The following is a 25,651-nucleotide window of genomic DNA, read 5'->3' on the forward strand; positions in this document are numbered from 1 at the left end:
ATGCTAGCTAGCCCTATCTTGGGCTGGCTGCCTCGCTTGCCTTGCCTGGATTTCTGCAAAGACCCCTGGAAGACGACCAACCCCTGGCCAGTGGCGTCGCTCTCGACCCGTTTCAAAGGACTTCATCCCGGCATCTCCTTCAGTGGGCTAGGCAGGAGCGGCGTGAGCACGACGCCTAATCGCTGCTTGCTTTTGCAGTTCGCTTTTTGGTCCGTCGCCCTGCTGCCGTGTTCTGCTGAGCCGAGGATCGTGCTTGACCCATCACCCTGGCCTGCTCATGCGAACATCGCGGGCCCTCTGGACTATTTTATCGGCGACGTGCCCGGCAGACTGGTGATGCCAGCTAGCCCTATCTTGGGCTGGCTGCCTCGCTTGCCTTGCCCGGATTTGTGCAAAGACCCCTGGAAGACGACAACCCCTGGCAAGTGGCGTCGCTCTCGACCCGTTTCAAAGGACTTCATCCCGGCACCTCCTTCAGTGGGCTAGGCAGGATCGGCGTGAGCACTATGCCTAATCGCTGCTTGATTTTGCAATTCGCTTTTTAGTCCGTCGCCCTGCTGCCGTGTTCTGCTGAGCCGAGAATCGCGCTTGACCCATCACCCTGGCCTGCTCATGCGAACATCGCGGGCCCTCCGGACTATATAATCGACGACGTGCCCGGCAGACTGGTGATGCTAGCTAGCCCTATCTTGGGCTGGCTGCCTCGCTTGCCTTGCCCGGATTTCTGCAAAGACCCCTGGAAGACGACAACCCCTGGCAAGTGGCGTCGCTCTCGACCCGTTTCAAAGGACTTCATCCCGGCATCTCCTTCAGTGGGCTAGGCAGGATCGGCGTGAGCACTATGCCTAGTCGCTGCTTGCTTTTGCAGTTCGCTTTTTAGTCCGTCGCCCTGATGCCCTGTTCTACTGAGCCAAGAATCGTGCTTGACCCATCACCCTGGCCTGCTCATGCGAACATCGCGGGCCCTCCGGACTATTTTATCGACGACATGCCCGGCAGACTGGTGATGCTAGCTAGCCCTATCTTGGGCTGGCTGCCTCGCTTGCCTTGCCCGGATTTCTGCAAAGACCCCTGGAAGACGACCAACCCCTGGTCAGTGGCGTCGCTCTCGACCCGTTTCAAAGCACTTCATCCCGGCATCTCCTTCAGTGGGCTAGGCAGGAGCGGCGTGAGCACGACGCCTAATCGCTGCTTGCTTTTGCAGTTCGCTTTTTGGTCCGTCGCCCTGCTGCCGTGTTCTGCTGAGCCGAGGATCGTGCTTGACCCATCACCCTGGCCTGCTCATGCGAACATCGTGGGCCCTCTGGACTATTTTATCGGCGACGTGCCCGGCAGACTGGTGATGCTAGCTAGCCCTATCTTGGGCTGGCTGCCTCGCTTGCCTTGACCGGATTTCTGCAAAGACCCCTGGAAGACGACCAACCCCTGGCCAGTGGCGTCGCTCTCGACCCGTTTCAAAGGACTTCATCCCGGCATCTCCTTCAGTGGGCTAGGCAGGATCGGCGTGAGCACTATGCCTAATCGCTGCTTGCTTTTGCAGTTCGCTTTTTAGTCCGTCGCCCTGCTGCCGTGTTCTGCTGAGCCGAGGATCGTGCTTGACCCATCACCCTGGACTGCTCATGCGAACATCGCGGGCCCTCCGGACTATTTTATCGACGACGTGCCCGGCAGAATGGTGATGCTAGCTAGCCCTATCTTGGGCTGGCTGCCTCGCTTGCCTTGCCCGGATTTCTGCAAAGACCCCTGGAAGACGACCAACCCCTGCCCAGTGGTGTCGCTCTCGAGCCGTTTCAAAGGACTTCATCCCGGCATCTCCTTCAGTGGGCTAGGCAGGATCGGCGTGAGCACTATGCCTAATCACTGCTTCCTTTTGCAGTTCGCTTTTTAGTCCGTCGCCCTGCTGCCGTGTTCTGCTGAGCCGAGAATCGCGCTTGACCCATAACCCTGGCCTGCTCATGCGAACATCGCGGGCCCTCCGGACTATAAATCGACGACGTGCCCGGCAGACTGGTGATGCTAGCTAGCCCTATCTTGGGCTGGCTGCCTCGCTTGCCTTGCCCGGATTTCTGCAAAGACCCCTGGAATACGACCAACCCCTGGCCATTTGCGTCGCTCTCGAGCCGTTTCAAAGGACTTCATCCCGGCATCTCCTTCAGTGGGCTAGGCAGGATCGGCGTGAGCACTATGCCTAGTCGCTGCTTGCTTTAGAAGTTCGCTTTTTAGTCCGTCGCCCTGCTGCCGTGTTCTGCTGAGCCGAGGATCGTGCTTGACCCATCACCCTGGCCTGCTCATGCGAACATGGCGGGCCCTCTGGACTATTTTATCGGCGACGTGCCCGGCAGACTGGTGATGCTAGCTAGCCCTATCTTGGGCTGGCTGCCTCGCTTGCCTTGCCCGGATTTCTGCAAAGACCCGTGGAAGACGACCAACCCCTGGCCAGTGGCGTCGCTCTCGACCCGTTTCAAAGGACTTCATCCCGGCATCTCCTTCAGTGGGCTAGGCAGGATCGGCGTGAGCACTATGCCTAATCGCTGCTTGCTTTTGCAGTTCGCTTTTTAGTCCGTCGCCCTGCTGCCGTGTTCTGCTGAGCCGAGGATCGTGCTTGACCCATCACCCTGGCCTGCTCATGCGAACATCGCGGGCCCTCCGGACAATTTTATCGACGACGTGCCCGGCAGACTGGTGATGCTAGCTAGCCCCATCTTGGGCTGGCTGCCTCGCTTGCCTTGCCCGGATTTCTGCAAAGACCCCTGGAAGACGACCAACCCTTGGCAAGTGGCGTCGCTCTCGACCCGTTTCAAAGGACTTCATCCCGGCATATCCTTCAGTGGGCTAGGCAGGATTGGTGTGAGCACTATGCATAGTCGCTACTTGCTTTTGCAGTTCGCTTTTTAGTCCGTCGCCCTGATGCCGTGTTCTACTGAGCTAAGGATCGTGCTTGACCCATCACCCTGGCCTGCTCATGCGAACATCGCGGGCCCTCCAGACTATTTTATCGACGACGTGCCCGGCAGACTGGTGATGCTAGCTAGCCCTATCTTGGGCTGGCTGCCTCGCTTGCCTTTCCCGGATTTCTGCAAAGACCCCTGGAAGACGACCAACTCCTGGCCAGTGGCGTCGCTCTCGACCCGTTTTAAAGGAATTCATCCCGGCATCTCCTTCAGTGGGCTAGGCAGGATCGGCGTGAGCACTATGCCTAGTCGCTGCTTGATTTTGCAGTTCCCTTTTTAGTCCGTCGCCCTGCTGCCGTGTTCTGCTGAGCCAAGGATCGTGCTTGACCCATCACTCTGGCCTGCTCATGGGAACATCGCAGGCCCTCCGGACTTTTATCGACGACGTGCCCGGCAGACTGGTGATGGTAGCTAGCCCTATCCTGGGCTGGCTGCCTCGCTTGCCTTGCCCGGATTTCTGCAAAGAGCCCTGGAAGACGACCAACCCCTGCCCAGTGGCGTCGCTCTCGACCCGTTTCAAAGGACTTCATCCCAGCACCTCCTTCAGTGGGCTAGGCAGGATCGCCGTGAGCACTATGCCTAATCGCTGCTTGATTTTGCAATTCGCTTTTTAGTCCGTCGCCCTGCTGCCGTGTTCTGCTGAGCCGAGGACCGTGCTTGACCCATCACCCTGACCTGCTCCTGCGAACATCGCGGGCCCTCTGGACTATTTTATCGGCGACGTGCCCGGCAGACTGGTGATGCTAGCTAGCCCTATCTTGGGCTGGCTGCCTCGCTTGCCTTGCCCGGATTTCTGCAAAGACCCCTGGAAGACGACCAACCCCTGGCCAGTGGCGTCGCTCTCGACCCGTTTCAAAGGACTTCATCCCGGCATCTCCTTCAGTGGGCTAGGCAGGAGCGGCGTGAGCACGACGCCTAATCGCTGCTTGCTTTTTCAGTTCGCTTTTTAGTCCGTCGCCCTGCTGCCGTGTTCTGCTGAGCCGAGGATCGTGCTTGACCCATCACCCTGGCCTGCTCATGCGAACATCGCGGGCCCTCCGGACTATTTTATCGACGACGTGCCCGGCAGACTGGTGATGCTAGCTAGCCCCATCTTGGGCTGGCTGCCTCACTTGCCTTGCCCGGCTTTCTGCAAAGACCCCTGGAAGACGACCAACCCCTGGCAAGTGGCGTCGCTCTCGACCCGTTTCAAAGGACTTCATCCCGGCATATCCTTCAGTGGGCTAGGCAGGGTTGGCGTGAGCACTATGCATAGTCGCTGCTTCCTTTTGCAGTTCGCTTTTTAGTCCATCGCCCTGATGCCATGTTCTACTGAGCTAAGGATAGTGCTTGACCCATCACCCTGGCCTGCTCATGCGAACATCGCGGGCCCTCCGGACTATTTTATCGACGATGTGCCCGGCAGACTGGTGATGCTAGCTAGCCCTATCTTGGGCTGGCTGCCTCGCTTGCCTTGCCCGGATTTCTGCAAAGACCCCTGAAAGACGACCAACCCCTGGCCAGTGGCGTCGCTCTCGACCCGTTTTAAAGGAATTCATCCCGGCATCTCCTTCAGTGGGCTAGGCAGGATCGGCGTGAGCACTATGCCTAGTCGCTGCTTGATTTTGCAGTTCCCTTTTTAGTCCGTCGCCCTGCTGCCGTGTTCTGCTAAACCAAGGATCGTGCTTGACCCATCACTCTGGCCTGCTCATGGGAACATCGCAGGCCCTCCGGACTTTTATCGACGACGTTCCCGGCAGACTGGTGATGGTAGCTAGCCCTATCCTGGGCTGGCTGCCTCGCTTGCCTTGCCCGGATTTCTGCAAAGACCCCTGGAAGACGACCAACCCCTGCCCAGTGGGGTCGCTCTCGACCCGTTTCAAAGGACTTCATCCCGGCACCTCCTTCAGTGGGCTAGGCAGGATCGGCGTGAGCACTATGCCTAATCGCTGCTTGATTTTGCAATTCGCTTTTTAGTCCGTCGCCCTGCTGCCGTGTTCTGCTGAGCCGAGGATCGTGCTTGACCCATCACCCTGACCTGCTCCTGCGAACATCGCGGGCCCTCTGGACTATTTTATCGGCGACGTGCCCGGCAGACTGGTGATGCTAGCTAGCCCTATCTTGGGCTGGCTGCCTCGCTTGCCTTGCCCGGATTTCTGCAAAGACCCCTGGAAGACGACCAACCCCTGGCCAGTGGCGTCGCTCTCGACCCGTTTCAAAGGACTTCATCCCGGCATCTCCTTCAGTGGGCTAGGCAGGAGCGGCGTGAGCACGACGCCTAATCGCTGCTTGCTTTTGCAGTTCGCTTTTTGGTCCGTCGCCCTGCTGCCGTGTTCTGCTGAGCCGAGGATCGTGCTTGACCCATCACCCTGGCCTGCTCATGCGAACATCGCGGGCCCTCTGGACTATTTTATCGGCGACGTGCCCGGCAGACTGGTGATGCTAGCTAGCCCTATCTTGGCCTGGCTGCCTCGCTTGCCTTGCCCGGATTTCTGCAAAGACCCCTAGAAGACGACCAACCCCTGGCCAGTGGCGTCGCTCTCGACCCGTTTCAAAAGACTTCATCCCGGCATCTCCTTCAGTGGGCTAGGCAGGATCGGCGTGAGCACTATGCCTAATCGCTGCTTGCTTTTGCAGTTCGCTTTTTAGTCCGTCGCCCTGCTGCCGTGTTCTGCTGAGCCGAGGATCGTGCTTGACCCATCACCCTGGACTGCTCATGCGAACATCGCGGGCCCTCCGGACTATTTTATCGACGACGTGCCCGGCAGAATGGTGATGCTAGCTAGCCCTATCTTGGGCTGGCTGCCTCGCTTGCCTTGCCCGGATTTCTGCAAAGACCCCTGGAAGACGACAACCCCTGGCAAGTGGCGTCGCTCTCGACCCGTTTCAAACGACTTCATCCCGGGATCTCCTTCAGTGGGCTAGGCAGGATCGGCGTGAGCACTATGCCTAGTCGCTGCTTGCTTTTGCAGTTCGCTTTTTAGTCCGTCGCCCTGATGCCGTGTTCTGCTGAGCCAAGGATCGTGCTTGACCCATCACTCTGGCCTGCTCATGCGAACATCGCGGGCCCTCCAGACTATTTTATCGACGACGTGCCCGGCAGACTGGTGATGCTAGCTAGCCCTATCTTGGGCTGGCTGCCTCGCTTGCCTTGCCCGGATTTCTGCAAAGACCCTTGGAAGACCACCAACTCCTGGCCAGTGGCGTCGCTCTCGACCCGTTTCAAAGGACTTCATCCCGGCATCTCCTTCAGTGGGCTAGGCAGGATCAGCGTGAACACTATGCCTAGTCGCTGCTTGATTTTGCAGTTCGCTTTTTAGTCCGTCGCCCTGCTGCCGTGTTCTGCTGAGCCGAGGATCGTGCTTGACCCATCACCCTGGTCTGCTCATGCGAACATCGCGGGCCCTCCGGACTATTTTATCGACGACGTGCCCGGCAGACTGGTGATGCTAGCTAGCCCTATCTTGGGCTGGCTGCCTCGCTTGCCTTGCCCGGATTTCTGCAAAGACCCTTGGAAGACCACCAACTCCAGGCCAGTGGCGTCGCTCTCGACCCGTTTCAAGGGACTTCATCCCGGCATCTCCTTCAGTGGGCTAGGCAGGATCGGCGTGAGCACTATGCCTAATCGCTGCTTTCTTTTGCAGTTCGCTTTTTAGTCCGTCGCCCTGCTGCCGTGTTCTGCTGAGCCGAGGATCGTGCTTGACCCATCACCCTGGCCTGCTCATGCGAACATCGCGGGCCCTCCGGACTATTTTATCGACGACGTGCCCGGCAGACTGGTGATGCTAGCTAGCCCCATCTTGGGCTGGCTGCCTCGCTTGCCTTGCCCGGATTTCTGCAAAGACCCCTGGAAGACGACCAACCCCTGGCAAGTGGCGTCGCTCTCGACCCGTTTCAAAGGACTTCATCCCGGCATATCCTTCAGTGGGCTAGGCAGGGTTGGCGTGAGCACTATGCATAGTCGCTGCTTGCTTTTGCAGTTCGCTTTTTAGTCCATCGCCCTGATGCCGTGTTCTACTGAGCTAAGGATCGTGCTTGACCCATCACCCTGGCCTGCTCATGCGAACATCGCGGGCCCTCCGGACTATTTTATCGACGATGTGCCCGGCAGACTGGTGATGCTAGCTAGCCCTATCTTGGGCTGGCTGCCTCGCTTGCCTTGCCCGGATTTCTGCAAAGACCCCTGAAAGACGACCAACCCCTGGCCAGTGGCGTCGCTCTCGACCCGTTTTAAAGGAATTCATCCCGGCATCTCCTTCAGTGGGCTAGGCAGGATCGGCGTGAGCACTATGCCTAGTCGCTGCTTGATTCTGCAGTTCCCTTTTTAGTCCGTCGCCCTGCTGCCGTGTTCTGCTGAGCCAAGGATCGTGCTTGACCCATCACTCTGGCCTGCTCATGGGAACATCGCAGGCCCTCCGGACTTTTATCGACGACGTGCCCGGCAGACTGGTGATGGTAGCCAGCCCTATCCTGGGCTGGCTGCCTCGCTTGCCTTGCCCGGATTTCTGCAAAGACCCCTGGAAGACGACCAACCCCTGCCCAGTGGCGTCGCTCTCGACCCGTTTCATAGGACTTCATCCCGGCACCTCCTTCAGTGGGCTAGGCAGGATCGGCGTGAGCACTATGCCTAGTCGCTGCTTGCTTTTGCAGTTCGCTTTTTAGTCCGTCGCCCTGCTGCCGTGTTCTGCTGAGCCGAGGATCGTGCTTGACCCATCACCCTGACCTGCTCCTGCGAACATCGCGGGCCCTCTGGACTATTTTATCGGCGACGTGCCCGGCAGACTGGTGATGCTAGCTAGCCCTATCTTGGGCTGGCTGCCTCGCTTGCCTTGCCCGGATTTCCGCAAAGACCCCTAGAAGACGACCAACCCCTGGACAGTGGCGTCGCTCTCGACCCGTTTCAAAGGACTTCATCCCGGCATCTCCTTCAGTGGGCTAGGCAGGATCGGCGTGAGCACTATGCCTAATCGCTGCTTGCTTTTGCAGTTCGCTTTTTAGTCCGTCGCCCTGCTGCCGTGTTCTGCTGAGCCGAGGATCGTGCTTGACCCATCACCCTGGACTGCTCATGCGAACATCGCGGGCCCTCCGGACTATTTTATCGACGACGTGCCCGGCAGAATGGTGATGCTAGCTAGCCCTATCTTGGGCTGGCTGCCTCGCTTGCCTTGCCCGGATTTCTGCAAAGACCCCTGGAAGACGACAACCCCTGGCAAGTGGCGTCGCTCTCGACCCGTTTCAAAGGACTTCATCCCGGGATCTCCTTCAGTGGGCTAGGCAGGATCGGCGTGAGCACTATGCCTAGTCGCTGCTTGCTTTTGCAGTTCGCTTTTTAGTCCGTCGCCCTGATGCCGTCTTCTGCTGAGCCAAGGATCGTGCTTGACCCATCACTCTGGCCTGCTCATGCGAACATCGCGGGCCCTCCGGACTATTTTATCGACGACGTGCCCGGCAGACTGGTGATGCTAGCTAGCCCTATCTTGGGCTGGCTGCCTCGCTTGCCTTGCCCGGATTTCTGCAAAGACCCCTGGAAGACGACAACCCCTGGCCAGTGGCGTCGCTCTCGACCCGTTTCAAAGGACTTCATCCCGGCACCTCCTTCAGTGGGCTAGGCAGGATCATCAGTGTGAGCACTATGCCTAATCGCTGCTTGATTTTGCAGTTCGCTTTTTAGTCCGTCGCCCTGCTGCCGTGTTCTGCTGAGTCGAGGATCGTGCTTGACCCATCACCCTCGCCTGCTCATGCGAACATCGCGGGCCCGCCGGACTACTTTATCGACGACGTGCCCGGCAGACTGGTGATGCTAGCTAGCCCTAACTTGGGCTGGCTGCCTCGCTTGTCTTGCCCGGATTTCTGTAAAGACCCCTGGAAGACGACCAACCCCTGGCCAGTGGCGTAGCTCTCGACCCGTTTCAAAGGACTTCATCCCGGCATCTCCTTCTGTGGGCTAGGCAGGATCGGCGTGAGCACTATGCCTAATCGCTGTTTGATTTTGCAGTTCGCTTTTTATTCTATCGCCCTGCTGCCGTGTTCTGCTGAGCCAAGGATCGTGCTTGACCCATCACCCTGGCCTGCTCATGCGAACATCGCGGTCCCTCCGGACTATTTTATCGACGATGTGCCCGGCCCACTGGGGATGCTAGATAGACCTACCTTGTACTGGCTGCCTCACTTGCCTTGCCATGCTGCCTGCAACAACCCCTGGGAGACGACCAACCCCTGGCCAGTGACGTCTGTCTGGACCCTCTTAAAGGGACATCATCCCGGTATCTTCTTCACTGGGCAAGGCAGGATCGGCTAGAGCACGATGCCTAATCGCCGCTTGATTTTGCAGTTCGCTTTTTGGTCCGCCGCCCTGCTGCCGTGTTCTGCTGAGCCGAGCATTGAGCTTGAACCATCACCCTGGCCTGCTCATGCGAACATCGCGGGCCCTCTGGACTACTTTATCGACGACGTGCCCGGCAGACTGGTGATGCTAGCTAGCCCTATCTTGGGCTGGCTGCCTCGCTTGCCTTGCCCCGATATCTGCAAAGACCCCTGGAGGACGACCAACCCCTGGCCAGTGGCGTCGCTATCGACCCGTTTCAAAGGACTTCATCCCGGCATCTCTTTCAGTGGGCTAGGCAGGATCGGCGTGAGCAATATGCCTAATCGCTGCTTGATATTGCAGTTCGCTTTTTAGTCCGTCGCCCTGCTGCCGTGTTCTGCTGAGCCGAGGATCGTGCTTGACCCATCACCCTGACCTGCTCATGCGAACATCGCGGGCCCTCTGGACTATTTTATCGGCGACGCGCCCGGCAGACTGGTGATGCTAGCTAGCCCTATCTTGGGTTGGCTGCCTCGCTTGCCTTGCCCGGATTTCTGCAAAGACCCCTGGAAGACGACCAACCCCTGGCCAGTGGCGTCGCTCTCGACCCGTTTCAAAGGACTTCATCCCGGCATCTCCTTCAGTGGGCTAGGCAGGAGCGGCGTGAGCACGACGCCTAATCGCTGCTTGCTTTTGCAGTTCGCTTTTTACTCCGTCGCCCTGCTGCCGTGTTCTGCTGCGCCGAGGATCGTGCTTGACCCATCACCCTGGCCTGCTCATGCGAACATCGCGGGCCCTCCGGACTATTTTATCGACGACGTGCCCGGCAGACTGGTGATGCTAGCTAGCCCCATCTTGGGCTGGCTGCCTTGCTTGCCTTGCCCGGATTTCTGCAAAGACCCCTGGAAGACGACCAACCCCTGGCAAGTGGCGTCGCTCTCGACCCGTTTCAAAGGACTTCATCCCGGCATATCCTTCAGTGGGCTAGGCAGGATTGGCGTGAGCACTATGCATAGTCGCTGCTTGCTTTTGCAGTTCGCTTTTTAGTCCATCGCCCTGATGCCGTGTTCTACTGAGCTAAGGATCGTGCTTGACCCATCACCCTGGCCTGCTCATGCGAACATCGCGGGCCCTCCGGACTATTTTATCGACGACGTGCCCGGCAGACTGGTGATGCTAGCTAGCCCTATCTTGGGCTGGCTGCCTCGCTTGCCTTGCCCGGATTTCTGCAAAGACCCTTGGAAGACCACCAACTCCAGGCCAGTGGCGTCGCTCTCGACCCGTTTCAAGGGACTTCATCCCGGCGTCTCCTTCAGTGGGCTAGGCAGGATCGGCGTGAGCACTATGCCTAATCGCTGCTTGCTTTTGGAGTTCGCTTTTTAGTCCGTCGCCCTGCTGCCGTGTTCTGCTGAGCCGAGGATCGTGCTTGACCCATCACCCTGGACTGCTCATGCGAACATCGCGGGCCCTCCGGACTATTTTATCGACGACGTGCCCGGCAGACTGGTGATGCTAGCTAGCCCTATCTTGGGCTGGCTGCCTCGCTTGCCTTGCCCGGATATCTGCAAAGACCCCTGGAAGACGACAACCCCTGGCCAGTGGCGTCGCTCTCGACCCGTTTCAAAGGACTTCATCCCGGCACCTCCTTCAGTGGGCTAGGCAGGATCGGCGTGAGCACTATGCCTAATCGCTGCTTGATTTTGCAATTCGCTTTTTAGTCCGTTTCCCTGCTGCCGTGTTCTGCTGAGCCGAGGATCGTGCTTGACCCATCACCCTGACCTGCTCCTGCGAACATCGCGGGCCCTCTGGACTATTTTATCGGCGACGTGCCCGGCAGACTGGTGATGCTAGCTAGCCCTATCTTGGGCTGGCTGCCTCGCTTGCCTTGCCCGGATTTCTGCAAAGACCCCTGGAAGACGACTGTGATGGAATACAGGCTCTTCTAACAATCCCCAGCGTTACGGACGGGAGAATAACAAGACAGGGCACCGGAACATCGAGAAGAACTGAAGATGGCACGCTTTATAGGGTTGGGTATTCGCAGAAACACGCGGAGTAAGAAGCGACGGGGAAAAAAACTAAACAGGGCTGCTAACTAAAAAGAAGCACGAGTCCGTTTGAACGGAAGTCAAGTTGGCCAACTGCAACAGTCTCACGTGTTGGATGAGCTGTTCGGGAGTGTTCAGATTGGCTGGAGCGTCTTCGGCGCGCCGGCGGAACTTCCTCGAACGTGGGCAGGTCGTGGGGCGCTGGTCCGTGCTGTCGTTCCCTGGCCGTCGCCTTCCAGGCCGTCGCAGGGGAACCACGGTCGCGCACCCGGTACTGGAACAGCGGCGTCCGGTCCGAAGGCTGCCCTCTCGCTCACGATCACCGCCGAGCAATCCGGAACACACCGTCCCCTTCGTCGGGATCCTCTCGCACTCTTCTTCCTCTTCGTGGCACATAGCCCCACCATAGGGATTGGCTTTCTTCTCTGACGAATTGGTCTTCATAAACGCAATGTTACCGCTACTTCCTCACAACGACCAACCCCTGGCCAGTGGCGTCGCTCTCGACCCGTTTCAAAGGACTTCATCCCGGCATCTCTTTCAGTGGGCTAGGCAGGAGCGGCGTGAGCACGACGCCTAATCGCTGCTTGCTTTTGCAGTTCGCTTTTTGGTCCGTCGCCCTGCTGCCGTGTTCTGCTGAGCCGAGGATCGTGCTTGACCCATCACCCTGGCCTGCTCATGCGAACATCGCGGGCCCTCTGGACTATTTTATCGGCGACGTGCCCGGCAGACTGGTGATGCTAGCTAGCCCTATCTTGGCCTGGCTGCCTCGCTTGCCTTGCCCGGATTTCTGCAAAGACCCCTAGAAGACGACCAACCCCTGGCCAGTTGCGTCACTCTCGACCCGTTTCAAAGGACTTCATCCCGGCATCTCCTTCAGTGGGCTAGGCAGGATCGGCGTGAGCACTATGCCTAATCGCTGCTTGCTTTTGCAGTTCGCTTTTTAGTCCGTCGCCCTGCTGCCGTGTTCTGCTGAGCCGAGGATCGTGCTTGACCCATCACCCTGGACTGCTCATGCGAACATCGCGGGCCCTCCGGACTATTTTATCGACGACGTGCCCGGCAGAATGGTGATGCTAGCTAGCCCTATCTTGGGCTGGCTGCCTCGCTTGCCTTGCCCGGATTTCTGCAAAGACCCCTGGAAGACAACAACCCCTGGCAAGTGGCGTCGCTCTCGACCCGTTTCAAAGGACTTCATCCCGGGATCTCCTTCAGTGGGCTAGGCAGGATCGGCGTGAGCACTATGCCTAGTCGCTGCTTGCTTTTGCAGTTCGCTTTTTAGTCCGTCGCCCTGATGCCGTGTTCTGCTGAGCCAAGGATCGTGCTTGACCCATCACTCTGGCCTGCTCATGCGAACATCGCGGGCCCTCCGGACTATTTTATCGACGACGTGCCCGGCAGACTGGTGATGCTAGCTAGCCCTATCTTGGGCTGGCTGCCTCGCTTGCCTTGCCCGGATTTCTGCAAAGACCCTTGGAAGACCACCAACTCCTGGCCAGTGGCGTCGCTCTCGACCCGTTTCAAAGGACTTCATCCCGGCATCTCCTTCAGTGGGCTAGGCAGGATCGGCGTGAACAGAATGCCTAGTCGCTGCTTGATTTTGCAGTTCGCTTTTTAGTCCGTCGCCCTCCTGCCGTGTTCTGCTTAGCCGAGGATCGTGCTTGACCCATCACCCTGGTCTGCTCATGCGAACATCGCGGGCCCTCCGGACTATTTTATCGACGACGTGCCCGGCAGACTGGTGATGCTAGCTAGCCCTATCTTGGGCTGGCTGCCTCGCTTGCCTTGCCCGGATTTCTGCAAAGACCCTTGGAAGACCACCAACTCCAGGCCAGTGGCGTCGCTCTCGACCCGTTTCAAGGGACTTCATCCCGGCATCTGCTTCAGTGGGCTAGGCAGGATCGGCGTGAGCACTATGCCTAATCGCTGCTTGCTTTTGCAGTTCGCTTTTTAGTCCGTCGCCCTGCTGCCGTGTTCTGCTGAGCCGAGGATCGTGCTTGACCCATCACCCTGGACTGCTCATGCGAACATCGCGGGCCCTCCGGACTATTTTATCGACGACGTGCCCGGCAGACTGGTGATGCTAGCTAGCCCTATCTTGGGCTGGCTGCCTCGCTTGTCTTGCCCGGATTTCTGTAAAGACCCCTGGAAGACGACCAACCCCTGGCCAGTGGCGTAGCTCTCGACCCGTTTCAAAGGACTTCATCCCGGCATCTCCTTCTGTGGGCTAGGCAGGATCGGCGTGAGCACTATGCCTAATCGCTGTTTGATTTTGCAGTTCGCTTTTTATTCCATCGCCCTGCTGTCGTGTTCTGCTGAGCCAAGGATCGTGCTTGACCCATCACCCTGGCCTGCTCATGCGAACATCGCGGTCCCTCCGGACTATTTTATCGACGACGTGCCCGGCCCACTGGGGATGCTAGATAGACCTACCTTGTACAGGCTGCCTCACTTGCCTTGCCATGCTGCCTGCAACAACCCCTGGGAGACGACCAACCCCTGGCCAGTGACGTCTGTCTGGACCCTCTTAAAGGGACATCATCCCGGTATCTTCTTCACTGGGCAAGGCAGGATCGGCGTGAGCACGATGCCTAATCGCCGCTTGATTTTGCAGTTCGCTTTTTGGTCCGCCGCCCTGCTGCCGTGTTCTGCTGAGCCGAGGATCGTGCTTGACCCATCACCCTGACCTGCTCCTGCGAACATCGCGGGCCCTCTGGACTATTTTATCGGCGACGTGCCCGGCAGACTGGTGATGCTAGCTAGCCCTATCTTGGGCTGGCTGCCTCGCTTGCCTTGCCTAGATTTCTGCAAAGACCCCTGGAAGACGACCAACCCCTGGCCAGTGGCGTCGCTCTCGACCCGTTTCAAAGGACTTCATCCCGGCATCTCCTTGAGTGGGCTAGGCAGGAGCGGCGTGAGCACGACGCCTAATCGCTGCTTGCTTTTGCAGTTCGCTTTTTGGTCCGTCGCCCTGCTGCCGTGTTCTGCTGAGCCGAGGATCGTGCTTGACCCATCACCCTGGCCTGCTCATGCGAACATCGCGGGCCCTCTGGACTATTTTATCGGCGACGTGCCCGGCAGACTGGTGATGCTAGCTAGCCCTATCTTGTGCTGGCTGCCTCGCTTGCCTTGCCCCGATATCTGCAAAGACCCCTGGAGGACGACCAACCCCTGGCCAGTGGTGTCGCTCTCGACCCGTTTCAAAGGACTTCATCCCGGCATCTCTTTCAGTGGGCTAGGCAGGATCGGCGTGAGCACTATGCCTAATCGCTGCTTGATATTGCAGTTCGCTTTTTAGTCCGTCGCCCTGCTGCCGTGTTCTGCTGAGCCGAGGATCGTGCTTGACCCATCACCCTGACCTGCTCATGCGAACATCGCGGGCCCTCTGGACTATTTTATCGGCGACGTGTCCGGCAGACTGGTAATGCTAGCTAGCACTATCTTGGGCTGGCTGCCTCGCTTGCCTTCCCCAGATTTCTGCAAAGACCCCTGGAAGACAACCAACCCCTGGCCAGTGGCTTCGCTCTCGACCCGTTTCAAAGGACTTCATCCCGGCATCTCCTTCAGTGGGCTAGGCAGGATCGGCGTGAGCACTATGCCTAATCGCTGCTTGCTTTTGCAGTTCGCTTTTTAGTCCGTCGCCCTGCTGCTGTGTTCTGCTGAGCCGAGGATCGTGCTTCACCCATCACCCTGGCCTGCTCATGCGAACATCGCGGGCCCTCCGGACTATTTTATCGACGACGTGCCCGGCAGACTGGTGATGCTAGCTAGCCCCATCTTGGGCTGGCTGCCTCGCTTGCCTTGCCCGGATTTCTGCAAAGACCCCTGGAAGACGACCAACCCCTGGCAAGTGGCGTCGCTCTCGACCCGTTTCAAAGGACTTCATCCCGGCATATCCTTCAGTGGGCTAGGCAGGATTGGCGTGAGCACTATGCATAGTCGCTGCTTGCTTTTGCAGTTCGCTTTTTAGTCCGTCGCCCTGATGCCGTGTTCTACTGAGCTAAGGATCATGCTTGACCCATCACTCTGGCCTGCTCATGCGAACATCGCGGGCCCTCCGGACTATTTTATCGACGACGTGCCCGGCAGACTGGTGATGCTAGCTAGCCCTATCTTGGGCTGGCTGCCTCGCTTGCCTTGCCCGGATTTCTGCAAAGACCCCTGGAAGACGTCCAACCCCTGGCCAGTGGCGTCGCTCTCGACCCGTTTTACAGGAATTCATCCCGGCATCTCCTTCAGTGGGCTAGGCAGGATCGGCGTGAGCACTATGCCTAGTCGCTGCTTGATTTTGCAGTTCCCTTTTTAGTCCGTCGCCCTGCTGCCGTGTTCTGCTGAGCCAAGGATCGTGCTTGACCCATCACTCTGGCCTGCTCAAGCGAACATCGCAGGCCCTCCGGACTTTTATCGACGACGTGCCCGGCAGACTGGTGATGGTAGCTAGCCCTATCCTGGGCTGGCTGCCTCGCTTGCCTTGCCCGGATTTCTGCAAAGACCCCTGGAAGACGACCAACCCCTGCCCAGTGGCGTCGCTCTCGACCCGTTTCAAAGGACTTCATCCCGGCACCTCCTTCAGTGGGCTAGGCAGGATCGGCGTGAGCACTATGCCTAATCGCTGCTTGATTTTGCAATTCGCTTTTTAGTCCGTTGCCCTGCTGCCGTGTTCTGCTGAGCCGAGGATCGTGCTTGACCCATCACCCTGACCTGCTCATGCGAACATCGCGGGCCCTCTGGACTACTTTATCGACGACGTGCCCGGCAGACTGGTGATGCTAGCTAGCCCTATCTTGGGCTGGCTGCCTCGCTTGCCTTGCCCCGATATCTGCAAAGACCCCTGGAGGACGACCTACCCCTGGCCAGTGGCGTCGCTCTCGACCCGTTTCAAAGGACTTCATCCCGGCATCTCTTTCAGTGGGCTAGGCAGGATCGGCGTGAGCACTATGCCTAATCGCTGCTTGATATTGCAGTTCGCTTTTTAGTCCGTCGCCCTGCTGCCGTGTTCTGCTGAGCCGAGGATCGTGCTTGACCCATCACCCTGACCTGCTCATGGGAACATCGCGGGCCCTCTGGACTATTTTATCGGCGACGTGTCCGGCAGACTGGTGATGCTAGCTTGCCCTATCTTGGGCTGGCTGCCTCGCTTGCCTTCCCCAGATTTCTGCAAAGACCCCTGGAAGACGACCAACCCCTGGCCAGTGGCGTCGCTCTCGACCCGTTTCAAAGGACTTCATCCCGGCATCTCCTTCAGTGGGCTAGGCAGGATCGGCGTGAGCACTATGCCTAGTCGCTGCTTGATTTTGCAGTTCCCTTTTTAGTCCGTCGCCCTGCTGCCGTGTTCTGCTGAGCCAAGGATCGTGCTTGACCCATCACTCTGGCCTGCTCATGCGAACATCGCAGGCCCTCCGGACTTTTATCGACGACGTGCCCGGCAGACTGGTGATGGTAGCTAGCCCTATCCTGGGCTGGCTGCCTCGCTTGCCTTGCCCGGATTTCTGCAAAGACCCCTGGAAGACGACCAACCCCTGCCCAGTGGCGTCGCTCTCGACCCGTTTCAAAGGACTTCATCCCGGCACCTCCTTCAGTGGGCTAGGCAGGATCGGCGTGAGCACTATGCCTAATCGCTGCTTGATTTTGCAATTCGCTTTTTAGTCCGTTGCCCTGCTGCCGTGTTCTGCTGAGCCGAGGATCGTGCTTGACCCATCACCCTGACCTGCTCATGCGAACATCGCGGGCCCTCTGGACTACTTTATCGACGACGTGCCCGGCAGACTGGTGATGCTAGCTAGCCCTATCTTGGGCTGGCTGCCTCGCTTGCCTTGCCCCGATATCTGCAAAGACCCCTGGAGGACGACCAACCCCTGGCCAGTGGCGTCGCTCTCGACCCGTTTCAAAGGACTTCATCCCGGCATCTCCTTCAGTGGGCTAGGCAAGATCGGCGTGAGCACTATGCCTAATCGCTCCTTGCTTTTGCAGTTCTCTTTTTAGTCCGTCGCCCTGCTGCTGTGTTCTGCTGAGCCGAGGATCGTGCTTGACCCATCACCCTGGCCTGCTCATGCGAACATCGCGGGCCCTCCGGACTATTTTATCGACGACGTGCCCGGCAGACTGGTGATGCTAGCTAGCCCCATCTTGGGCTGGCTGCCTCGCTTGCCTTGCCCGGATTTCTGCAAAGACCCCTGGAAGACGACCAACCCCTGGCAAGTGGCGTCGCTCTCGACCCGTTTCAAAGGACTTCATCCCGGCATATCCTTCAGTGGGCTAGGCAGGATTGGCGTGAGCACTATGCATAGTCGCTGCTTGCTTTTGCAGTTCGCTTTTTAGTCCGTCGCCCTGATGCCGTGTTCTACTGAGCTAAGGATCATGCTTGACCCATCACCCTGGCCTGCTCATGCGAACATCGCGGGCCCTCCGGACTATTTTATCGACGACGTGCCCGGCAGACTGGTGATGCTAGCTAGCCCTATCTTGGGCTGGCTGCCTCGCTTGCCTTGCCCGGATTTCTGCAAAGACCCCTGGAAGACGTCCAACCCCTGGCCAGTGGCGTCGCTCTCGACCCGTTTTAAAGGAATTCATCCCGGCATCTCCTTCAGTGGGCTAGGCAGGATCGGCGTGAGCACTATGCCTAGTCGCTGCTTGATTTTGCAGTGCCCTTTTTAGTCCGTCGCCCTGCTGCCGTGTTCTGCTGAGCCAAGGATCGTGCTTGACCCATCACTCTGGCCTGCTCATGCGAACATCGCAGGCCCTCCGGACTTTTATCGACGACGTGCCCGGCAGACTGGTGATGGTAGCTAGCCCTATCCTGGGCTGGCTGCCTCGCTTGCCTTGCCCGGATTTCTGCAAAGACCCTTGGAAGACGACCAACCCCTGCCCAGTGGCGTCGCTCTCGACCCGTTTCAAAGGACTTCATCCCGGCACCTCCTTCAGTGGGCTAGGCAGGATCGGCGTGAGCACTATGCCTAATCGCTGCAATATTTTGCAATTCGCTTTTTAGTCCGTCGCCCTGCTGCCGTGTTCTGCTGAGCCTAGGATCGTGCTTGACCCATCACCCTGACCTGCTCCTGCGAACATCGCGGGCCCTCTGGACTATTTTATCGGCGACGTGCCCGGCAGACTGGTGATGCTAGCTAGCCCTATCTTGGGCTGGCTGCCTCGCTTGCCTTGCCTAGATTTCTGCAAAGACCCCTGGAAGACGACCAACCCCTGGCCAGTGGCGTCGCTCTCGACCCGTTTCAAAGGACTTCATCCCGGCATCTCCTTGAGTGGGCTAGGCAGGAGCGGCGTGAGCACGACGCCTAATCGCTGCTTGCTTTTGCAGTTCGCTTTTTGGTCCGTCGCCCTGCTGCCGTGTTCTGCTGAGCCGAGGATCGTGCTTGACCCATCACCCTGGCCTGCTCATGCGAACATCGCGGGCCCTCTGGACTATTTTATCGACGACATGCCCGGCAGACTGGTGATGCTAGCTAGCCCTATCTTGGGCTGGCTGCCTCGCTTGCCTTGCCCGGATTTCTGCAAAGACCCCTGGAAGACGACCAACCCCTGGCCAGTGGCGTCGCTCTCGACCCGTTTCAAAGGACTTCATCCCGGCATCTCCTTCAGTGGGCTAGGCAGGATCGGCGTGAGCACTATGCCTAATCGCTGCTTGCTTTTGCAGTTCGCTTTTTAGTCCGTCGCCCTGCTGCCGTGTTCTGCTGAGCCGAGGATCGTGCTTGACCCATCACCCTGGACTGTTCATGCGACCATCGCGGGCCCTCCGGACTATTTTATCGACGACGTGCCCGGCAGAATGGTGATGCTAGCTAGCCCTATCTTGGGCTGGCTGCCTCGCTTGCCTTGCCCGGATTTCTGCAAAGACCCCTGGAAGACGACAACCCCTGGCAAGTGGCGTCGCTCTCGACCCGTTTCAAAGGACTTCATCCCGGCATCTCCTTGAGTGGGCTAGGCAGGAGCGGCGTGAGCACGACGCCTAATCGCTGCTTGCTTTTGCAGTTCGCTTTTTGGTCCGTCGCCCTGCTGCCGTGTTCTGCTGAGCCGAGGATCGTGCTTGACCCATCACCCTGGCCTGCTCTTGCGAACATCGCGGGCCCTCCGGACTATTTTATCGACGACATGCCCGGCAGACTGGTGATGAGAGCTAGCCCTATCCTGGGCTGGCTGCCTCGCTTGCCTTGCCCGGATTTCTGCAAAGTCCCCTGGAAGACGACCAACCCCTGGCCAGTGGCGTCGCTCTCGACCCGTTTCAAAGGACTTCATCCCGGCATCTCCTTCAGTGGGCTAGGCAGGATCGGCGTGAGCACGACGCCTAATCGCTGCTTGCTTTTGCAGTTCGCTTTTTAGTCCGTCGCCCTGCTGCCGTGTTCTGCTGAGCCGAGGATCGTGCTTGACCCATCACCCTGGACTGCTCATGCGAACATCGCGGGCCCTCCGGACTATTTTATCGACGACGTGCCCGGCAGAATGGTGATGCTAGCTAGCCCTATCTTGGGCTGGCTGCCTCGCTTGCCTTGACCGGATTTCTGCAAAGACCCCTGGAAGACGACAACCCCTGGCAAGTGGCGTCGCTCTCGACCCGTTTCAAAGGACTTCATCCCGGCATATCCTTGAGTGGGCTAGGCAGGAGCGGCGTGAGCACGACGCCTAATCGCTGCTTGCTTTTGCAGTTCGCTTTTTGGTCCGTCGCCCTGCTGCCGTGTTCTGCTGAGCCGAGGATCGTGCTTGACCCATCACCCTGGCCTGCTCATGCGAACATCGCGGGCCCTCTGGACTATTTTATCGACGACATGCCCGGCAGACTGGTGATGCTAGCTAGCCCTATCTTGGGCTGGCTGCCTCGCTTGCCTTGCCCGGATTTCTGCAAAGACCCCTGGAAGACGACCAACCCCTGGCCAGTGGCATCGCTCTCGACCCGTTTCAAAGGACTTCATCCCGGCATCTCCTTCAGTGGGCTAGGCAGGATCGGCGTGAGCACTATGCCTAATCGCTGCTTGCTTTTGCAGTTCGCTTTTTAGTCCGTCGCCCTGCTGCCGTGTTCTGCTGAGCCGAGGATCGTGCTTGACCAATCACCCTGGACTGCTCATGCGAACATCGCGGGCCCTCCGGACTATTTTATCGACGACGTGCCCGGCAGACTGGTGATGCTAGCTAGCCCTATCTTGGGCTGGCTGCCTCGCTTGCCTTGCCCGGATTTCTGCAAAGACCCCTGGAAGACGACAACCCCTGGCAAGTGGCGTCGCTCTCGACCCGTTTCAAAGGACTTCATCCCGGCATCTCCTTGAGTGGGCTAGGCAGGAGCGGCGTGAGCACGACGCATAATCGCTGCTTGCTTTTGCAGTTCGCTTTTTGGTCCGTCGCCCTGCTGCCGTGTTCTGCTGAGCCGAGGATCGTGCTTGACCCATCACCCTGGCCTGCTCATGCGAACATCGCGGGCCCTCCGGACTATTTTATCGACGACATGCCCGGCAGACTGGTGATGAGAGCTAGCCCTATCCTGGGCTGGCTGCCTCGCTTGCCTTGCCCGGATTTCTGCAAAGTCCCCTGGAAGACGACCAACCCCTGGCCAGTGGCGTCGCTCTCGACCCGTTTCAAAGGACTTCATCCCGGCATCTCCTTCAGTGGGCTAGGCCGGATCGGCGTGAGCACGACGCCTAATCGCTGCTTGCTTTTGCAGTTCGCTTTTTAGTCCGTCGCCCTGCTGCCGTGTTCTGCTGAGCCGAGGATCGTGCTTGACCCATCACCCTGGACTGCTCATGCGAACATCGCGGGCCCTCCGGACTATTTTATCGACGACGTGCCCGGCAGAATGGTGATGCTAGCTAGCCCTATCTTGGGCTGGCTGCCTCGCTTGCCTTGCCCGGATTTCTGCAAAGACCCCTGGAAGACGACAACCCCTGGCAAGTGGCGTCGCTCTCGACCCGTTTCAAAAGACTTCATTCCGGCATATCCTTGAGTGGGCTAGGCAGGAGCGGCGTGAGCACGACGCCTAATCGCTGCTTGCTTTTGCAGTTCGCTTTTTGGTCCGTCGCCCTGCTGCCGTGTTCTGCTGAGCCAAGGATCGTGCTTGACCCATCACTCTGGCCTGCTCATGCGAACATCGCAGGCCCTCCGGACTTTCATCGACGACGTGCCCGGAAGACTGGTGATGGTAGCTAGCCCTATCCTGGGCTGGCTGCATCGCTTGCCTTGCCCGGATTTCTGCAAAGACCCCTGGAAGACGACCAACCCCTGCCCAGTGGCGTCGCTCTCGACCCGTTTCAAAGGACTTCATCCCGGCACCTCCTTCAGTGGGCTAGGCAGGATCGGCGTGAGCACTATGCCTAATCGCTGCTTGATTTTGCAATTCGCTTTTTAGTCCGTCGCCCTGCTGCCGTGTTCTGCTGAGCCGAGAATCGCGCTTGACCCATCACCCTGGCCTGCTCATGCGAACATCGCGGGCCCTCCGGACTATTTAATCGACGGCGTGCCCGGCAGACTGGTGATGCTAGCTAGCCCTATCTTGGGCTGGCTGCCTCGCTTGCCTTGCCTGGATTTCTGCAAAGACCCCTGGAAGACGACAACCCCTGGCAAGTGGCGTCGCTCTCGACCCGTTTCAATGGACTTCATCCCGGCATCTCCTTCAGTGGGCTAGGCAGGATCGGCGTGAGCACTATGCCTAGTCGCTGCTTGCTTTTGCAGTTCGCTTTTTAGTCCGTCGCCCTGATGCCGTGTTCTACTGAGCCAAGAATCGTGCTTGACCCATCACCCTGGCCTGCTCATGCGAACATCGCGGGCCCTCCGGACTATTTTATCGACGACATGCCCGGCAGACTGGTGATGCTAGCTAGCCCTATCTTGGGCTGGCTGCCTCGCTTGCCTTGCCCAGATTTCTGCAAAGACCCCTGGAAGACGACCAACCCCTGGCCAGTGGCGTCGCTCTCGACCCGTTTCAAAGGACTTCATCCCGGCATCTCCTTCAGTGGGCTAGGCAGGAGCGGCGTGAGCACGACGCCTAATCGCTGCTTGCTTTTGCAGTTCGCTTTTTGGTCCGTCGCCCTGCTGCCGTATTCTGCTGAGCCGAGGATCGTGCTTGACCCATCACCCTGGCCTGCTCATGCGAACATCGCGGGCCCTCTGGACTATTTTATCGGCGACGTGCCCGGCAGACTGGTGATGCTAGCTAGCCCTATCTTGGGCTGGCTGCCTCGCTTGCCTTGCCCGGATTTCTGCAAAGACCCCTTGAAACGACCAACCCCTGGCCAGTGGCGTCGCTCTCGACCCGTTTCAAAGGACTTCATCCCGGCATCTCCTTCAGTGGGCTAGGCAAGATCGGCGTGAGCACTATGCCTAATCGCTGCTTGCTTTTGCAGTTCGCTTTTTAGTCCGTCGCCCTGCTGCTGTGTTCTGCTGAGCCGAGGATCGTGCTTGACCCATCACCCTGGCCTGCTCATGCGAACATCGCGGGCCCTCCGGACTATTTTATCGACGACGTGCCCGGCAGACTGGTGATGCTAGCTAGCCCCATCTTGGGCTGGCTGCCTCGCTTGCCTTGCCCGGATTTCTGCAAAGACCCCTGGAAGACGACCAACCCCTGGCAAGTGGCGTCGCTCTCGACCCGTTTCAAAGGACTTCATCCCAGCATATCCTTCAGTGGGCTAGGCAGGATTGGCGTGAGCACTATGCATAGTCGCTGCTTGCTTTTGCAGTTCGCTTTTTAGTCCGTCGCCCTGATGCCGTGTTCTACTGAGCTAAGGATCATGCTTGACCCATCACCCTGGCCTGCTCATGCGAACATCGCGGGCCCTCCGGACTATTTTATCGACGACGTGCCCGGCAGACTGGTGATGCTAGCTAGCCCTATCTTGGGCTGGCTGCCTCGCTTGCCTTGCCCGGATTTCTGCAAAGACCCCTGGAAGACGTCCAACCCCTGGCCAGTGGCGTCGCTCTCGACCCGTTTTACAGGAATTCATCCCGGCATCTCCTTCAGTGGGCTAGGCAGGATCGGCGTGAGCACTATGCCTAGTCGCTGCTTGATTTTGCAGTTCCCTTTTTAGTCCGTCGCCCTGCTGCCGTGTTCTGCTGAGCCAAGGATCGTGCTTGACCCATCACTCTGGCCTGCTCATGCGAACATCGCAGGCCCTCCGGACTTTTATCGACGACGTGCCCGGCAGACTGGTGATGGTAGCTAGCCCTATCCTGGGCTGGCTGCCTCGCTTGCCTTGCCCGGATTTCTGCAAAGACCCCTGGAAGACGACCAACCCCTGCCCAGTGGCGTCGCTCTCGACCCGTTTCAAAGGACTTCATCCCGGCATATCCTTCAGTGGGCTAGGCAGGATTGGCGTGAGCACTATGCATAGTCGCTGCTTGCTTTTGCAGTTCGCTTTTTAGTCCGTCGCCCTGATGCCGTGTTCTACTGAGCTAAGGATCATGCTTGACCCATCACCCTGGCCTGCTCATGCGAACATCGCGGGCCCTCCGGACTATTTTATCGACGACGTGCCCGGCAGACTGGTGATGCTAGCTAGCCCTATCTTGGGCTGGCTGCCTCGCTTGCCTTGCCCGGATTTCTGCAAAGACCCCTGGAAGACGTCCAACCCCTGGCCAGTGGCGTCGCTCTCGACCCGTTTTAAAGGAATTCATCCCGGCATCTCCTTCAGTGGGCTAGGCAGGATCGGCGTGAGCACTATGCCTAGTCGCTGCTTGATTTTGCAGTGCCCTTTTTAGTCCGTCGCCCTGCTGCCGTGTTCTGCTGAGCCAAGGATCGTGCTTGACCCATCACTCTGGCCTGCTCATGCGAACATCGCAGGCCCTCCGGACTTTTATCGACGACGTGCCCGGCAGACTGGTGATGGTAGCTAGCCCTATCCTGGGCTGGCTGCCTCGCTTGCCTTGCCCGGATTTCTGCAAAGACCCCTGGAAGACGACCAACCCCTGCCCAGTGGCGTCGCTCTCGACCAGTTTCAAAGGACTTCATCCCGGCACCTCCTTCAGTGGGCTAGGCAGGATCGGCGTGAGCACTATGCCTAATCGCTGCTTGATTTTGCAATTCGCTTTTTAGTCCGTCGCCCTGCTGCCGTGTTCTGCTGAGCCTAGGATCGTGCTTGACCCATCACCCTGACCTGCTCCTGCGAACATCGCGGGCCCTCTGGACTATTTTATCGGCGACGTGCCCGGCAGACTGGTGATGCTAGCTAGCCCTATCTTGGGCTGGCTGCCTCGCTTGCCTTGCCTAGATTTCTGCAAAGACCCCTGGAAGACGACCAACCCCTGGCCAGTGGCGTCGCTCTCGACCCGTTTCAAAGGACTTCATCCCGGCATCTCCTTGAGTGGGCTAGGCAGGAGCGGCGTGAGCACGACGCCTAATCGCTGCTTGCTTTTGCAGTTCGCTTTTTGGTCCGTCGCCCTGCTGCCGTGTTCTGCTGAGCCGAGGATCGTGCTTGACCCATCACCCTGGCCTGCTCATGCGAACATCGCGGGCCCTCTGGACTATTTTATCGACGACATGCCCGGCAGACTGGTGATGCTAGCTAGCCCTATCTTGGGCTGGCTGCCTCGCTTGCCTTGCCCGGATTTCTGCAAAGACCCCTGGAAGACGACCAACCCCTGGCCAGTGGCGTCGCTCTCGACCCGTTTCAAAGGACTTCATCCCGGCATCTCCTTCAGTGGGCTAGGCAGGATCGGCGTGAGCACTATGCCTAATCGCTGCTTGCTTTTGCAGTTCGCTTTTTAGTCCGTCGCCCTGCTGCCGTGTTCTGCTGAGCCGAGGATCGTGCTTGACCCATCACCCTGGACTGTTCATGCGACCATCGCGGGCCCTCCGGACTATTTTATCGACGACGTGCCCGGCAGAATGGTGATGCTAGCTAGCCCTATCTTGGGCTGGCTGCCTCGCTTGCCTTGCCCGGATTTCTGCAAAGACCCCTGGAAGACGACAACCCCTGGCAAGTGGCGTCGCTCTCGACCCGTTTCAAAGGACTTCATCCCGGCATCTCCTTGAGTGGGCTAGGCAGGAGCGGCGTGAGCACGACGCCTAATCGCTGCTTGCTTTTGCAGTTCGCTTTTTGGTCCGTCGCCCTGCTGCCGTGTTCTGCTGAGCCGAGGATCGTGCTTGACCCATCACCCTGGCCTGCTCATGCGAACATCGCGGGCCCTCCGGACTATTTTATCGACGACATGCCCGGCAGACCGGTGATGAGAGCTAGCCCTATCCTGGGCTGGCTGCCTCGCTTGCCTTGCCCGGATTTCTGCAAAGTCCCCTGGAAGACGACCAACCCCTGGCCAGTGGCGTCGCTCTCGACCCGTTTCAAAGGACTTCATCCCGGCATCTCCTTCAGTGGGCTAGGCAGGATCGGCGTGAGCACGACGCCTAATCGCTGCTTGCTTTTGCAGTTCGCTTTTTAGTC

At 58.7% G+C, this 25,651-nt stretch overlaps 3 pseudogenes; all 3 read left to right on the forward strand.

Moving 5' to 3' along the window:
- Nucleotides 1-2,895, forward strand: LOC144177750 (uncharacterized; annotated as a pseudogene).
- A 6,840-nt stretch (nt 2,896-9,735) lies between these two features.
- LOC144177751 (uncharacterized) lies at nt 9,736-10,617 on the forward strand (annotated as a pseudogene).
- Nucleotides 10,618-17,054: 6,437 nt separating this feature from the next.
- Nucleotides 17,055-18,942, forward strand: LOC144177752 (uncharacterized; annotated as a pseudogene).
- Nucleotides 18,943-25,651: the final 6,709 nt, after the last annotated feature.

The sequence above is a fragment of the Haemaphysalis longicornis genome, unplaced genomic scaffold, assembly GCF_048455015.1.
Source record: "Haemaphysalis longicornis isolate Haplotype H1 unplaced genomic scaffold, Haemaphysalis longicornis Haplotype H1 scaffold_30, whole genome shotgun sequence".
NCBI classification, from domain to species: Eukaryota; Metazoa; Arthropoda; class Arachnida; order Ixodida; family Ixodidae; genus Haemaphysalis; species Haemaphysalis longicornis.